Raw genomic sequence first — 16,626 nt, forward strand, 5'->3', positions numbered from 1 at the left:
TAGTTGGTCACCGATTGGAATTAGTATGCTTTTCATATTAAGCATAGGCATTTAAGCAGGCCAAATATCATATAATAAAACTTCATTAGGTATCAATTTGTGGGTTTAAAGTAAAATACTTACCTAATAAGTACTAGGGTAAAATGCTGAATGACCTGCCTCTACCATACCGCAGCCACCTTCCTGAAAATTGGAAATTACCATGGATTTAATTTGTGACTTGGGAGAAAAAATTTACTTTGAGAGGAAAGTAGAGGTCTCGGGGTGTTGCCTCGATGGACGCTGGATCTTGACTAATGTCTATCCTGGGTTACAGGATGTTAAATTATAGTGCCTCGGGTTATGAAATTAATCCGTTCCAAAGCGGCCTTCGTAACCTGATTTTTTCGTATCCAGAACTACATTTTACATGTAAATTGTCTAATTTGTTCCAATTAGGCAATTTACATGTAAAACACCACAGTAAATTTTATAATAAAGCTAAATTGACCAATAAACAATGAAATACAACAATTTGGACCATTCAATACCTAGCCTAACCATTAATGTACCTGTAAGTAAAGTGTATTAGTGTACAGTGTACAAGAAATACTATACGTACATGTACGTATAATATTTCTTGTGCGCTCTACACTAATACACTTTATTTACAGGTACATTAATGTAGTAAAATGTGGAACCTTACCTTTCGAGTGAGGCGAAAAACTTAAATTACAGTAGTACCTCGAGATATGAAATTAATCCGTTCCGAGGGGCCCTTCGTATCAGGAGGTTTTCGTATCTTGGATCACATTTTACATGTAAAATGGCTAATCCGTTCCAAGCCCTCCAAAAACACCCCAGTAAATTTCATAGTAAAGCTAAATTGACCTATAAACAATGAAATACTACAACAATTTGGACCATTCAATACCTAAATTAATAAAAAAATGCAAAATATATCCTGTAAATAAAGTGTATATTAATGTACATGGTAACGAAATATACTGTACGTACGTAAAATGTGGAAGCTTACCTTTCGAGTGAGGCTACGTACATACGTAACTATCCAAGGAAGATTGCTTCTGCCTACTTTTCACAATGTTCCTGTGTGAGCCTTTTCGGGGGTGTCTTCTACAAATGATTGCACTTTATGAAAAGCGGCTTTAATTTCTGCCGTTTTTTTTTTTTTTTTTTTTTTTTTTCTTTTGTATAGTATATGTATGTATGTACACTTTAAAAAATATACGTACGTACTACATATTACGTAACTATCCAAGGAAGATTGCTTCTGCCTACTTTTCACAATGTTCCTGTGTGAGACCTTTCAGGGGGTGTCTTCTACAAATGATTGCACTTTATGAAAAGTGGCTTTTTTTGGGCTCAAGCCGTGTCACCGGTGAAATGTCTCGTTAGCCATTTCTAATATATAAAACTAATGCTAAATATACTAGAGAATAAACCAAAGGGACTGACTGAGGTTACTACCCTCAGGCGAGCACTTTTGTAAAATAAAAATGTCGTGTATAAACCAGGGGCGAGTAATACAGCCACGTTTCCTTCAACCCCACAGAACGATCCTCTTCAACAATCCCCAACATACGAGGTGCCGTTATACAGGCCGCCTCCCCGCAACCAACACCCTCCTCCCGAGCGCCATCTACAACATCTTAAGTTAGCACAGCGACCTAGTAGCACGAGATTTTTATATCTGTGTATTATTTCAACTTTTTGTCGCTTTATTGTGATTCAACGATGGCAGCTTCCGTCCCATCTAAGTTGAGTACTCAGAACATGCTTTGATTTACTTTTTAGGTGGTAGATCGCCTTTTGTTTTTTAAGAAGTTTTACGCGTCGTTTTTACCGACACGCTTCACGTTGCGTTATTGTGGTCTTCGTCCGCATGGCGACCGTTGTTTACGCTTGGGCGATATTTCTACCTAATTTTGTAATTTATGATCTTTATGCGCTTGGTTTTCTGAGGAGTGTCTTCCTTGGTAGTAAATTTTGTAATATCGAAACCTTATGGCTAGGATCGAGTGTTATTCGTTCCGTTATTTTCGATACTTTTATATATATATATATATATATATATAGTATATATATATATATATAGATATATAATTATATATATATATATGTATTTATACGTAAGGAAGATACTCTTTGATTTCCAAGTTTAGGGAGTTCTAGTACTCCTTTATTTAGCATTTAGTCAAACCCTTTTTTCATTTAGTTAGAGCTTTTTCGCAAGGTAAATTCACCTTTTACCTTTCGTGTTTAGGCCTAGCACCTAGGTTAGGTTGCGCTCTGAACCCCGCGTGGTGGCATATCTGTGCTGTTTTTAAGCGTAGGCTATATGTTGGATTTTTAGCTCTTGTCTCTGAGATTTCGATCCCAGGCGATTCAAAATTTAATCATATTAGAGCTATAGGGGTTCTAATTAGAGTAACCTAGCGTAGGTTATTTAGGCTAGCCTATCCTAGTAGGCTACTTCTTGTTCGCCTTCTTTCTTTCAGTCTGTCCTCTTTTGACTTTCCATCAACGGTCGGTTAGCTGTTGGGAAACAGCGTCTGATCTTTAATTATAACCTAATAGGATTGCTTTTAGGCTAGATCCTGCGGCCGTTTGATGGAGTAGGTTTCCATATTAGTTCATAGAAACTGATTACTACTAGTCATCTTTAGATGGAGAGACAGTTAGAAGGGAGGCGGATGAGAAGTGGGGACGTTTGCAGTGTTAACTTTGGGTCTCGAGTTGAGTTGGTTGTCTTCATAGAATATCGTTTCTTTATCTCCGACCGCCGGACTCCGGGGGGGCAGAGTGAGAAACAATTATTTTTCTATTTACATCTTTCATCCCCTCTCCGTTCTATTTAGACGTGAAGGATCACAAGATTGATGTTTTTGACAACCAGTTCCTCACGGTTCGACTCATTTTGTTTTCATTTCAAACGTGACTGGCTCCTTCCTTCGTATCCCGGTAGTTCCGGGATACCAGCAGGGAAGGGTAGGTCTTCTCCCCACAATGAGTTATGTTTTTATAGTATACATAGACCAAATTTGACGTTAAGTTCCTGCTGATGTTCAAATCGTGGTAGGTCCGGAGAACTGGACCCGGATACGTTTGAATTTCATAGGGAATTGGTTGAATTACGTATACGATCGTCTGCTAATTCATTCGGGATCGTGGTAGGTCTAGTACTAGGCCCGGATACCATCCTGCTGGATTGGCATCTATGACATTCATTTATCTTTAGCTCTAACTGTAGTATTTTTAATCCGGCGTCGGTGGTAGTCTATTAATATAGGCCCGGATACCGTTAGGATGATGAAATTTATATTGTTTAGCATGTTTTATAATTATTTCATTTTGTTTTACACCGTTTTTTCTAGACGTTGGCAGGTCCTGAAAAACGGACCCGGATATCGTGCGGAAATAACGGTGGTTCATTTATTGTGTTTATCTTTTACCCATGTCCTCTTTATTAAGAAATTCTGTAGTCCGGCGATGCCGGATTACTATTTTAGTAGAGGCACACTGCGGTTTAAGAGATATTATATGTGTTTTCCGAGTTTCCTTCCCTCCTGACTATTTTTGTTGGCCTCTCATTCCGGCGATGCCGGAATTTGAGTGGAGGGAGAGTGAGGATTCTCAAGAAAATTGTAAATTTATATCATCCAAAATTTTCCGGGGGGTACCCCTGGAAAATTACTGTTATAGTTTAACACGATGATTGGTGAAGACTCATATGTAAATATCTCTTACAGATGTTACAGTGTGCTGAAGTGGGCTGTTCCGCTAGCTCCCAACAGCCGCCTGCGGACATGTAGAGTGTCGCACTCACGCGGCATGTGCAGTACAAGTTTTGCAAGAGACGGTCTGGCATTATGAGAGATGCCAGGTCTGCTATGACCTCTACGCACAGATCACTGATGACTCGGCCCCTAAAGAGGTGAAAGATACGGCACTCGCCACCTTGAAGATTTGGGTAGGTGGCTTTGGAAGAAATGTAGGGAAAGCTAGGCCCTATATTCTTTCCCGGGCCCAGGATGCGGCTTCCGTCATCTACCCTAATTCGAAGACTTCGGCTGTAGCGGAAGAAGTCGCGGCGCCATATCTTCAAGATATAAACGAAGAATACCATAGTTTAGAACCTTTAGAGGGACCCGAGGCAGAAGTAGTAGCGGAAGTCGGCGGCTTGCACTTATCGTCTGAGCCGATGCAGACGGAGGCCAGCAGGTAGGTGAGGCAGTAGCTAGTCCACCTTCTCCTTCAATCTCCTCCTCTGACTTCCCTCCTTTTCCTTCTCTTACTCCTTCTCCAGTCGCTTCTCGTGTCCCCTCTCGGACCCCGCCAGGGTTCGAGGGTTTTGGGAACGTTGATGTAATTAAGGCAGCGTCTGTTCGGCCTAAGGTGAAGACCGTGAAGACTAAACAACTGCCTGCGAAAGTGAAGTCCGGCACCTCGGCCCCTTCTGCCGCGGACTCCAACTCGAAGAGTAGATCTAGCCGAAGCGGCAGCAAGGACAAGTCCTCACGTAGGACTAAGGAGAAGCTTGCTACTCCTTCTCCTGCTCCTTCACCGGCTTCTACCCCGATAGCTGCTGCTATCCTTAGTCCGGCGCCAATTCCGTCACCGACTTTCCCGTCTACATCAGGGGAAGTACCGGTTAACTTAGAGGTTCTGACTTCCCTTCTAATACAGAAAGTTAGTCAAGAAGTTTCTCTCAAGTAGCTAGGGATATGGCAGCTCTTTCAGGCAAACTGGAATCGCACATGTCTCGTACGGACCAGTCAGTATCAGAGCTGTCAGGGATAGTGAGCCAACATCAGTTAATGATGGCTCAGACAGGTGGAACCCACAGCTTTTGTCGATCTTGCCTAATGCGGCCAATCTACCTCCCTTTGAAGCAGGCAATCCGTGGCGTTTAGCTTTTGGAGCTGTTTTGCGTGATGGTAAGCTCACTATCGAAGGGTGCGGGACACGCCCGTTAGAGATTTTGAGTTTTCACCCGACAGATTTGCAATCTCCTTTCTTAGGCTATTGCAAGGTTGACTAAGGAAGCTCTTGTAAGGGAAGATAAGGTTCCGGCTGAGACTCTTATCTTTCCAAGAGAAGCGGCTCAGTCAGCTTGGCTTAGGATTATGAAGGAGATGGAGTGTGTCAACACTAAGATCACTCCATTTAAAGGGAAATACACCACTTTCATTATCCCAAAAGATTACCCGCTGCCTTGCACCACGAAGATCGCCGAGCTGACCCTGAAAGCTCGCGGAAGAAGACAAGCCTCTTCCACAATTGAAAGAGACAGACTTGACGTCTTCTGTTGATGCCCGAAGATCCTACATACTGGCATCAAACTCCGGAAACGTTCCAGAAAGGGAAGTTGGAAACAGATTGTGCTTCGACACAATTTAATGAGAGACTCCTTAAACTACCTGAGCATCTCATTAAGGCCGAGTTTGAAGCAAGGTGTAGGCTGAGTCGGTCCCTTCACTCAGTCACTTCTGCGGAGATGATTAGCTTCCACCTATCCGACTCTGCTCCGGAATTTCAGGTCCTTACCAAGTCATTGTTAGGCACATTTCAACACGACTTGTTTGATTTCGCTGTGGCGCGAAGAGCCTGCCGGAAGTTTGTCCTAAGACCAGCAACGATCAGACATGAGCCTAATAAGCTCATTAGATCTTCAATATGGGGACCTTTCCTCTTTCCGGAGGATTTTAGTAGCTCAGGTTACTCAAGAGGCAGTGAGAGCCCAATCAATCACTGGCAACCAGATGGGCTCTTAAGTTCAAGCGTCCAGCAGATCCTTCCCCGGCAGGCGGTCAGAAGGCCAAGAAGCCAAAGAAAATCAACAGAGAAGGTTTCAAAGATCTCCTGCGGTGAACCAACCTTCCACTTCCATGCCTCCACCACAACAATCATACATGTGGGTACAGACACCAGCACCACAGTCTAATCACCCTTACTTCCATCACCGGCCTACAACCAGACTTATGAGGCTCATACTTCCTTTCAGAGGTATGCTCCTAGAGGAACTAGAGGACGTGGTACCTCAGACGGGTTCGGCGGAGGAGGGGGGGAAGGCTAGCAAGAGCCAGAACCCTACAGAGGAGGTAGAGGTTCAAGACCAGCTGCCAACCAATGAGACAGCCAAGGTAGGTGGGAGATTAGCTCTATTCAAGCGCAGGTGGACATTCAACACCTGGGCACACAGTGTCATATCAAAAGGTCTGGGATGGAGGTGGAAGAAGGGACCACCTCCCCCATACAAGTTTTTTCAAGACCGGACACCAGATCTAGTAGCTTTCACTCAGGAACTACTCCAGAAAAGGGCAATAAAAAGAGTCAGGAACATCAAATTTCAAGGCAGACTATTTTCAGTCCCCAAGAAGGGCACAGACAAGAGGAGGGTGATTCTAGATCTTTCACGGCTCAATTCCAGTATAGTATGCGACAAGTTTCGCATGCTAACCGTGACCCAAGTGAGAACCTTACTTCCCCGTGGAGCCGTCACCACCTCTATAGATCTTACCGATGCTTATTATCATGTGCCTATAGCAAGGAACTTGTCCCCTTACCTAGGGTTCAGATTAGGAAGAGAAGCTTACTCCTTCCGAGTCATGCCGTTCGGCCTCAATATTGCTCCCAGGATTTTCACCAAGTTGGCGGACGTGGTAGTCCAAGAACTTCGGAGTCTGGGAATTCTATTGGCTGCATACCTGGACGATTGGATAATTTGGGCTTCCAACAAAGAGCAATGTCTGGAATCAACCCACAAAGTCATGAGATTTTCTAGAACATTTAGGTTTTCAGATAAATCTTCAAAAGTCAAGACTAGTCCCCAGCTCCAAGTTCCAATGGTTGGGACTACAGTGGGACCTCCAGACACACAGGTTTTCAGTTCCTTGGGAGAAGTGCAAAGAGATTGCGAAAACCACAAGGCAGTTTATAAGAAACAAACTAGCATCGAGACGGGCCCAGGAAAGGATTCTAGGCTCCCTTACAGTTTGTTTGTAGCAGTGACCCAACCGCAGGGTACTGAAAGCCAGACTAAAAGACTTCAACAGAATTTGGAGAAGTCGAGCCAATATAGGCTCTTAAGAGACAAGGTTATCAAGAATTCCCCAGCTCTTACGCAAGAGTCTAAAACCTTGGTCTACAGCCAAGAGTTTAAGCAAAGACAGTACCACTTCAGTATCCTCAACCGGATCTGGTGGTTCATACAGACGCATCCCAAAGCGGATGGGGAGGCCATTCCCCTACTCAAAAGTTTCAGGGAAAATGGTCCAAGTCCTTCCAAAGATTCCATATAAATGTGTTAGAAGCCATGGCAGTTTTCCTTACTCTCAAAAGAATGAATCCAAAGAAAGGAATACATATCAGGTTAGTCCTCGACAGTGCAGTAATTGTTCACTGCATCAACAGAAGGGGCTCCAAGTCCAAGTTCGTAAATCATGTGATGATTGCGATCTTCTCTCGAGCACAGAAACGTCGCTGGCACCTATCAGCCACACATCTAGCAGGAGCCAGGAACGTAGTGGCAGATGCTCTGTCAAGGACATCCCCATTGGTTAGAGGGTCGGAATGGACACTGGACGCACAGTCGTTTCAATGGGTGTCCAAGCAGGTCCCGGGTCTCCAAGTGGACCTTTTTGCCACGGAGTCAAATCATCATCTTCGATGCTATGTGGCTCCCAACCTGGACCCTCTGGCATTTGCCACAGACGCATTGTCGCTGGATTGGAATCTTTGGAAGAAAATTTATTTATTTCCACCGGTCAATCTCCTGATGGAAGTCCTTCACAAGCTCAGGACATATCGAGGGAAAGTAGCCTTGATAGCCCCCTGGTGGCCGAAGAGCAACTGGTTCCCTCTAATACTGGAATTGAAGCTCCGTCCCAGACAGATCCCCAATCCAATACTGTCACAAATAGTACAAACCAAGAAAGTATACGCTTCCTCAAACAGTCTGCAAGCCCTAACTTTATGGAGTTTATGAAGATGGCAGCTCTTCATGATTCTGGAATTGATCCGGAACAAAAATATTACATTCCTGGAATCTGATAAAAGAGATTCTACTCTTAGACAGTATGACTCTGCTCTTAAGAGGTTGGTTAAATTTGTGAAAGAAAAGGAAGTGCAGGTTATGACAAACCATCTAGCAATTTTCATTTTTTTTAAAGAATTGTTTGATCAAGGCTTAGCTCCTGGTACTATTACGACTATGAAATCTGCCCTTAAAAAGATTTTCCTGGTAGGGTTTGGGATAGATTTAACTAGTTCCTATTTCTCCTCTATCCCTAGAGCTTGCGCAAGGCTGAGACCTATACATAGGCCTCTGTCTGTTTCCTGGTCTCTAAATGAAGTTTTGAGACTGGCCTCCAGTATTGATAATGAATCCTGTCAGTATTTAACCCTACTTAGGAAAACTCTATTTTTTATTAAGTTTAGCCTCAGGAGCAAGAAGTTTCTGAACTGTCGGCCTTGTTCTAGAGATCCAGGCCATATAGATTTCCAACCTAATGGTAATGTTTTACTTTCACCAGACAAAACCTTCTTAGCCAAAAATGAAAGTCCACAAGATAGATGGACTCCTTGGTCAATAGTTCCTCTCCCTCAAGACGCTTCTCTCTGTCCAGTTCAATCTCTCAAATCTTATTTAGATAGAACGTCATTTAAGGTCCTCAGGCCCCTCATTCATTATGAGAAGAGGAACAACAATTACTATGAGAGGTATCAAACAACAAATTCTTTACTTTATTAAACAGGCAGATCCTGACTCATTTCCCCTGGTTCATGATGTCCGGGCAATTGCTACCTCTATTAACTATTTTCAGCATATGAATTTTGAAGGTTTGAAAATGTACACTGGGTGGAAATCTTCGACAGTTTTCAAACGCCACTACCTTAAATCTCTTAATGCACTTAAGTTCCCTGCCGTGGCTGCAGGAAGTATTGTAGTTCCTGAAAACTCTTAACTTCCTCTTTCTTTGACACCTTTTTTATTTCCCACTTGCTGCCTCACCTAGTTGTTCCAACCCTGCTTTCCTCTCCCTCGGGCCTTCAACAGGCACGGGTGGGGAGTTTTGTATTAGCTTGTTTTAAGAGATCCTTTGGTACCAAGTACTGCTGTATTGTTATAATTTTGTATTACCTTTAGACTTTACAGGTGAACTCCTGTAGCTGTACATAAAATTCATTTTTGAATTCTCTCATTTTGTTAAGTTGAGAAAGGTCTTTTGTTAACAATACAAGGGGTTTATATATATTAAAATTCTTTTTTATATTTAAATGGTTTAGTTCTCCTTCCTTGTTACAGTATTTTCTTTATTTTTCAGCTTGCCCCATTTCTCTGGTACGATTTCACCGGTGACACGGCTTGAGCCCAAAAAAGGGATTTTGACGGAGGAAAAATCTATTTTTGGGTGAGGAGCCGTGTCGCCCGGTGAACCCACCCCTTAGTAATGTATTGATCTCCCACCCACCCGGTGGTGGTACAAGCTGAGGGTTGCTAACTCTAGATGTTGTAGATGGCGCTCGGGAGGAGGGTGTTGGTTGCGGGGAGGCGGCCTGTATAACGGCACCTCGTATGTTGGGGATTGTTGACGAGGATCGTTCTGTGGGGTTGAAGGAAACGTGGCTGTATTACTCGCCCCTGGTTTATACACGACATTTTTATTTTACAAAAGTGCTCGCCTGAGGGTAGTAACCTCAGTCAGTCCCTTTGGTTTATTCTCTAGTATATTTAGCATTAGTTTTATATATTAGAAATGGCTAACGAGACATTTCACCGGGCGACACGGCTCCTCACCCAAAAATAGATTTTTCCTCCGTCAAAATCCCTTAATTTCTACTTTTTTTTTTTTTTTTTTTCTATTTGATTTTTAACTTTTTTTTTTCTTTTTTTTTTTTTTTACTTTTTTTTAACTACGTAAGTTTTTTTTTTTTTTTATACAGAATTTCAACTTTCTGTTTTTTATCACTTGGTTCTTTTTTTGCACCTCATGACTGTTGGCCCTGGTGTCCATCAAAACCCTGTTCAACCAGATGCTCTCTCTGCAACTGATTTGGGTACTCAATGTTCGGCTGCTGACCTTCAACATAAACTGAAGTGCCTTGATTATACGTACTACTGGTATGCATGTTGTAAATGATTGTCTACACCCTCTGTTCAGCAGGAGTGGAGATTCTACCAACTTGCAAAGTTTCCAGTTATCCATGAGAGAGACCTGATCACTTATCCCATGTGAGAGATCTTGGTCACTTTTTTTTTTAAATACGTACACATTGACGATCCTGAAAACGAATACCGCGTGCGTACTATAACAATGCTGGTACCGAGTGGCCAAGCCATGCCACCACGTGTACATAGTAGATGCATGATGGGAGGGACGCTGGCCAATAGGAGAGAAGGATTTCATGGCCGCGACTAGCATCAGGAACCAATGGGAGAGCAGGAGGATGGTGGCGAGTCTACTAGTACTAAGATGGCGGCATGCGGCGCGATTTTCAAAATTGTTATCCGGACGAATCTCGGACTTTCAGAAACCTTTCGTATCTTGAAAACTTTTCGTATGTAGAGCCGTTAAATTTTTCGTATTGGCTTTCGTATCTCGAGTTTTTCATAAGTTGAGCCTTTCGTATCTTGAGGTACCACTGTAATTTTTTTTTTCTGATTTTTTCAATTTTTTTTTTTTTACTTTTTTACTTTATATACGTTTTATTTTTTTTTTTTCTGATTTTTTTTTCCACCACTTCAATTTTCTGTTTTTTCGTATCACTTGGACCTTCCTGTTTGCTTGATACTAAAGGCCTCTTTAAAAAATAACTATCCAAGGACAATTGCTTCTGCTTGCTTTTCAAAATGTTCCTGAAACGACTCAGGCGAACATCATCGAATTGTACAAGCATACGACCTGTGAAAGCCTTTTTGGGGTGTCTCATTTCTACAAATGATTGTACTTTATGAAAAGCAGCTAGATCCTCCTCCTCCTCCTCGCCGCTGCTAGAGAACTCTTCTTGAACGACGTTATGTTGCATGTCCTCCAACTCCTTCGGGTCATCCGTCCTAAGCTCCTCTTGGTGTTCCTGGAAAAGGTCAATTATGTCACCCTCGTCAACAACCAGCCCCATGGACTTGCCGAGTGCAACAATCTCATCAAGATCTGGTTGCGAAACAGTTTCAGGATCGTCAACTGTTTCTGAATCTGCATCAGCTTCGCCCATGTTGGATCCCTCGAAGTCTCGGGCGGATACGGCTTCAGGCCAGAGTTTCCTCCACAAAAATTCAAGGTTCGCCTTGAAACCTCCTGCCAAGCTTGATCGATGAGTCAGATGCATATCACGATATCGAAATGCTCCTTCCAAAATTCACACAAGGTGAGGTTTGTGGTATCGGTGATGTCGAAACATCTCTTGAAAAGATGTTTTGTATACAGCTTCTTGAAGTTTGATATCACTTGCTGGTCCATGGGCTGGAGGAGAGGGGTGGTGTTAGGCGGAAGATAAAGAACCTTGATGAAAGAATACTCCGCTAGGATATCTTCCTCAAGGCCAGGAGGGTGAGCAGGGGCATTGTCCAACACCAGCAGACATTTCAGAGGGAGGCGCTTCTCTTCCAAGAATTTCTTCACTGTCGGGCCGAAACAGATTTAGCCACACGGTTAACAAAAGTCTCGTTACCCAGGCTTTCACATTAGCCCTCCACATCACCTGAAGCTTCTTTAGCACTTAGTGGGCCTTGAATGTTCGAGGAGTCTTGGAATGATACACAAGTAGGGGCTTCACCTTACAATCCCCACTGGCGTTAGAACGAAATGCAAGCGTAAGCCTGTCTTTCATAGGCTTATGCCCAGGTAGCTTCTTCTCTTCCTGCGTGATGTACGTCCGACAAGGCATTATTTTCCAAAAAAGGCCAGTCCCATCACAGTTGAAGACTTGCTGAGAACTGTAGCCTTCCTTGATTGTCATTTCCTTTAACTTCTTAACAAAGGCTTGGGACGCTTTCATGTCCGAGCTGGCAGCCTCCTTATGCCGTACCACCAAATGGATGCCAGTCCGTTTACGAAATTTATCAAACCAACCCCGAGAAGCCTTGAAGTCAGGGGTTGCCTTTGATGTCCCTTCTGCAACGTCTTCGGCCTGAACACTCAGATCACCGAAAATGGTGCTGGCCTTCGGGCAGATTGCCGTCTCGTTTATCGTATCGCCAGCAATTTCCTTGTCCTTAATCCATACAAGAAGCAGCCCCTCCATCTCATCATGCACGTGGCTCCTCTTGTTGGGAAAAATAATCATGCCCTTGGAAGGTGTAGCTGCTTTGATGGCTTCTTTCTGCTTAAGGATGTGCATATCGTCGACAGATTTCAGCCGTATTCCTTAGCGATCACACTCAACCACGTGCCCTTGATTATCTCCATCCTCGTCTCCATAGAAAGCATCCTCTTCTTTCCGTGAACTTCAGCAACTTTCTTGGGACCCATGGCTAATAACTTAAGTAATTAAGTTTACACACAACACGATAAAGTAACTTACAGTACAACGAAAGTGAAATCACTACCACAAATTTATGTTAACGAACAAAATCTACGTGAACGAATGAATTCCACGTTTTTACGATAACGCTGCCAAAACGAAATGGTTGAGGAACTCCCTTACGTAGATGCACGATGGGATAGATGCTGACCAATAGGAGAGCAGGATCTTACGGCGGTAACTAGCATCAGGAACCAGTGGGAGAGCAGGAGGGTGGTGGCGAGTCTACTGAGTTGGTGGCACGCAAGTTTTAAAATTGTTCTCAGAGGCTTGGGCAAATCTCAGACTTTACAGTACACCCTTTTGCGACCTGAATTATTTTCGTACACAGAAGCAAAGAATTCTTCGTCTTTGCCTTCGTAACCTGGATTTTTCATACGTAGGGACTTTCGTATGTAGGGGTATGACTACTGTTTTGGGAATGTGGTCGTGCTACGGTAGACTCCTGCCATTTGGTATTTTACCCTAGTAGGCTAGTATAAATTCTTTGGTATAGCCCTACCTAGGTTATTGCATTGTAGATTTTGGTGGGGGCCAGTTTTTGTCACATGGTCTTTCCTAGCCTATACTAGCTAAAGTAGAAGGCATTTCAGAGGGAGTGTGACTTATCCAGACCTACCTTTACTGAGCCGAATTTGGTAACATTTTAGAAGTTTTATTCTAGAGATACTTAGCCTATTTATGCTATACCTATCCTACAATTATGGGGGACCACATTGGGAAACTGGGGTTTTTAGCAGGGTTGGCAAAAACCAATGTTTAAAAAAAAAACCAAAAACCTTGGTTTTTTTTCATTTAAACCATGGTTTTTTTTGGTTTAAACCATGAAATATGGTTTTTTACGGTTTTTTTCATTTTTTTGTGCTACTAGGTATGGTTTTTTATGGGTTTACTTCATTTTTGTGCTACCCAGTATAAAACTAAAGCAATTTTAATGATAATCACACAATTCTGTGGCCCTATATGTATTTGACAGACAAGTATGATGCATCCATACACTTTAAGAAGGATTAACAAAATTTAATAGTTCCATTATCTGTATGGCCAAAATTACCAATCTCCATATATATATCTCTTAGAACAATATGGTTGAAAGTCCAAATTTTTGGTTTAATGCAATACTTCAAACATCTGCATTTGGAGAGAGGAGAGAGAGAGATTTGAGAGACGAGAGAGAGAGAGAGAGAGAGAGAGAGAGAGAGAGAGAGAGAGAGAGAGAGATGCCATAGTTTTGTGGATATGTCATGTCTAATACCTGCATTTGGTTTGTTTTGTGGATATGTCATGTCTAATACCTGCATTTGGTTTGTTTACAAGTTTGGATGTGATTGAGTCAAGTATCAAGTTACCAATTTACCATTTTAAGGTTTATATTTTTATTAATGAACTTTTCTGACTTTCTATATTCAAAATGGTTTTTGTTTATTACATCTAAAAAAATAAATACCAGATTTAAATAGCAGATTAATATGATTACATGATCATGGTCATTTAATCATAAATATGGCTAGTTGGCAACTGTAAGAACACTGCCAAGCTAATGCTACTGGCATGCCTGGCATAGTGCCATGTTACTCTAGTCATGGTAGGCTACAATCGCTCTCTGGTTGTTTTTCAATAATGTGATAGACTGCAAGTGGTCATAGTGCTGAAAATAACTGATCAACATGACATGTAGAAATGCAGACATCATTTGGAAATTTAATGAAAAAAATAGTGGTGGAAGGCAGAAAGGGTTGTAGAGCTATTTGCAAAAAATGCCACAAAGCAATGGAAGGGCAAATAGCAAGAATGAAGGCTCATTACAGTAATTGTGTTGCCTTGGAAACTGGCAATGATATTGGTAAGTAAATGTGTTATGGAAAGATGTTATGCTTCAGGGCCCAAGTAACTAATAAAAACACCAAAAGTTGCCAAAAATATATATTACCTAAAATAAAAGTTATAAAGGAAACATGAAGACCAAAAAAAAAAAAATAACCATGAAAACCCAAAAAAAACCATGGTTTTTTTTATCGACTGGTTTAAACCATGGTTTAAACCGCCAACCCTGGTAGCAGGGGAAAAGATTGAAATAAAGGTGTAGTTTAATCTTTCCTAGCCTAGAGTACTGGGTACTTACTTTTAATTTTAATGTATGACACTTACCTGGCAGGTATATATATAGCTATATTCTCTGTTCCACCTGGCAGAAATTTCAAATCTCGTGGCAAATGCTAGTAACCTATTAGTAGTTCAGGATACCACCACCCCGTTACCGTGGCACTAGCGCCAGGAACCGTTCCCACTTGAACCAGATTTTTTCTGCCAGCCGAACCGGCAACATTGTTGGTGGTTCCCTGCTATGATTTTCTACTCGTTGCTGACTTTTCATGGAATTTTTGGTATCGTACTTGGAAACGTTAGCTTGGCATTCGCTTTGGATTGTTCTTGGAAGATGTCTGACACTGGTAGTATGTTTAGAGTTTGTGTGAAAGAGGGGTGTAAGGTAAGGTTGCCGAAGGCTTCGGTCGACCCTCATACCATTTGCAAGAAGTGTAGAGAGAATGTGTGTACTTGGGAGAGTAGTGTGTTGAGTGTGAGATTTGTCAGAGAAGGAGTGGAAGATATTTATGAAATATGTTGAAAGGCTTGAGAAAGATGTGTAAGGAGATCTGTTTCTCGTAGTGAGGAGGTCGAATACTTTAGTAAAAGGAGTGAATGTGTTTCCTCTCCAGCTCCTTCTAACGTAGAGTTGGTAGTTCCTTCTCCCCAGGTATCTCCTGCGCCCGCTGCTGTATCGGAGGGCACGAACGATACACAGATTGTAAAGGTTTTCACTGCCCTTGCGTCCATGGGAGACCAAATACAGCGCCTTACGGATAAAGTGAGTGCTTTTGATGTCAGTGAAAGTGTAGTGGAGGGGGCGTCTGATCGTCTCTCGTGCTCCTAGACCTAGACCTCTGTCAAGCTCCCAGACCCAAGGGAGAAGGCATGTCGACAGTCGAAGGGAGGCGAGAGAGGTTTTCCCACGGTCAGGCGTCCCTTCGGACAGTCCTGTTGTAAGATCCCAGGCTGTTGCAGTTCGCCGCAGAAAAAGGCGTAACTGGGAAGTGTGCGTCCTCTGATGGTTCGACATCAGAGCGCGAACATCGGTACTCGGTAGTGTCTCGCCCCCTCAAAAGGACGTTAAGGACATCGACTACTCATGATCGACGTGCTCAAGATCGTGAAGCTTGGAGCAGCCCGGAGGTTTTGTCCCCTTCCTTCCTCGGACGAGGACGTGGTTCCGACCAAGAGGAAGAAAATTGTGCGATCGAAAGAAGTCTCGGTACGGCCCGTACGTTCCTGGATTTCGTCAAGAGACTCCCCCCAGTCCTCTTGCTTTTCCTCTCCTCTTCTCTCTCCTTCGGGTAGAGTCCAAGATCGTTCTCCTTTGCGTCCTAGTCCTTCTCGTCTTCCTCCTCCTACTACGGCTGTTTGTCAGGAAGATAGTACGAAGGATTTCTTAAGAGAAATGCAAGTCGAAGCTCGCAGTTCTCGTCGATTCATGGGACGCTCCTTTGCAAGGACCTGCAAGGCGTAAGGACGAGTTCCTTCCCGTTAAGTCTTCCAAGAAGACGGACGACAAGTGTTTGCGTGTCGAGGATTTAGGACGCACGGGCGCTACGAAGACGGGCGATCGCGTAGTGTTCCAGGACGCAGGACGCAGGAAGAAGAAGATTGTTTCGGAAGAAACGGGACGCAAACGTCAGGACGCGGAACCGCTGGTGGACGCAGGATGCAGGCGGCAGGAAGCAGACGTGTTTACGATGGACGCAGGACGCAAGCGGCAGCACATCGATTCTTCTACGGTTGTAGAACACAGACGGCAGGACGCAGAGACTTCGTTGGTGACAGGACGCAGGCGGCAGGACGTTAATCCATCAGCAAAGCGTCACAACGATAGTGATCTGCAAGACATTTCTTCAGCAGAAGAAGAAGTGGATTTTGTTGAAGAGAAGAATGTCGAACCATCTTCGGATTATAAGATCCTTACTTCACGTCTGCTGTCTATTTTTGTACATGAACTTCCCTGACAGATATATACTTAGCTATCGTCTCCGACGTTCCCGACAGAATTTC

The 16,626-nt window shown here is 43.1% G+C and overlaps 1 long non-coding RNA gene across 1 annotated transcript in view; it reads left to right on the forward strand.

The window, feature by feature from the left end:
- The first annotated feature begins 14,197 nt into the window (after positions 1-14,197).
- Positions 14,198-16,626, forward strand: part of LOC135216910 (uncharacterized) — a 58,828-nt gene continuing 56,399 nt past the window's right edge. Inside the window, exon 1 of the long non-coding RNA XR_010314962.1 lies at positions 14,198-14,365. This is a non-coding gene — a long non-coding RNA (uncharacterized LOC135216910). The remainder of the gene's footprint in view (positions 14,366-16,626) is intronic.

This window comes from Macrobrachium nipponense, chromosome 6, assembly GCF_015104395.2.
Source record: "Macrobrachium nipponense isolate FS-2020 chromosome 6, ASM1510439v2, whole genome shotgun sequence".
Taxonomy (NCBI): domain Eukaryota; kingdom Metazoa; phylum Arthropoda; class Malacostraca; order Decapoda; family Palaemonidae; genus Macrobrachium; species Macrobrachium nipponense.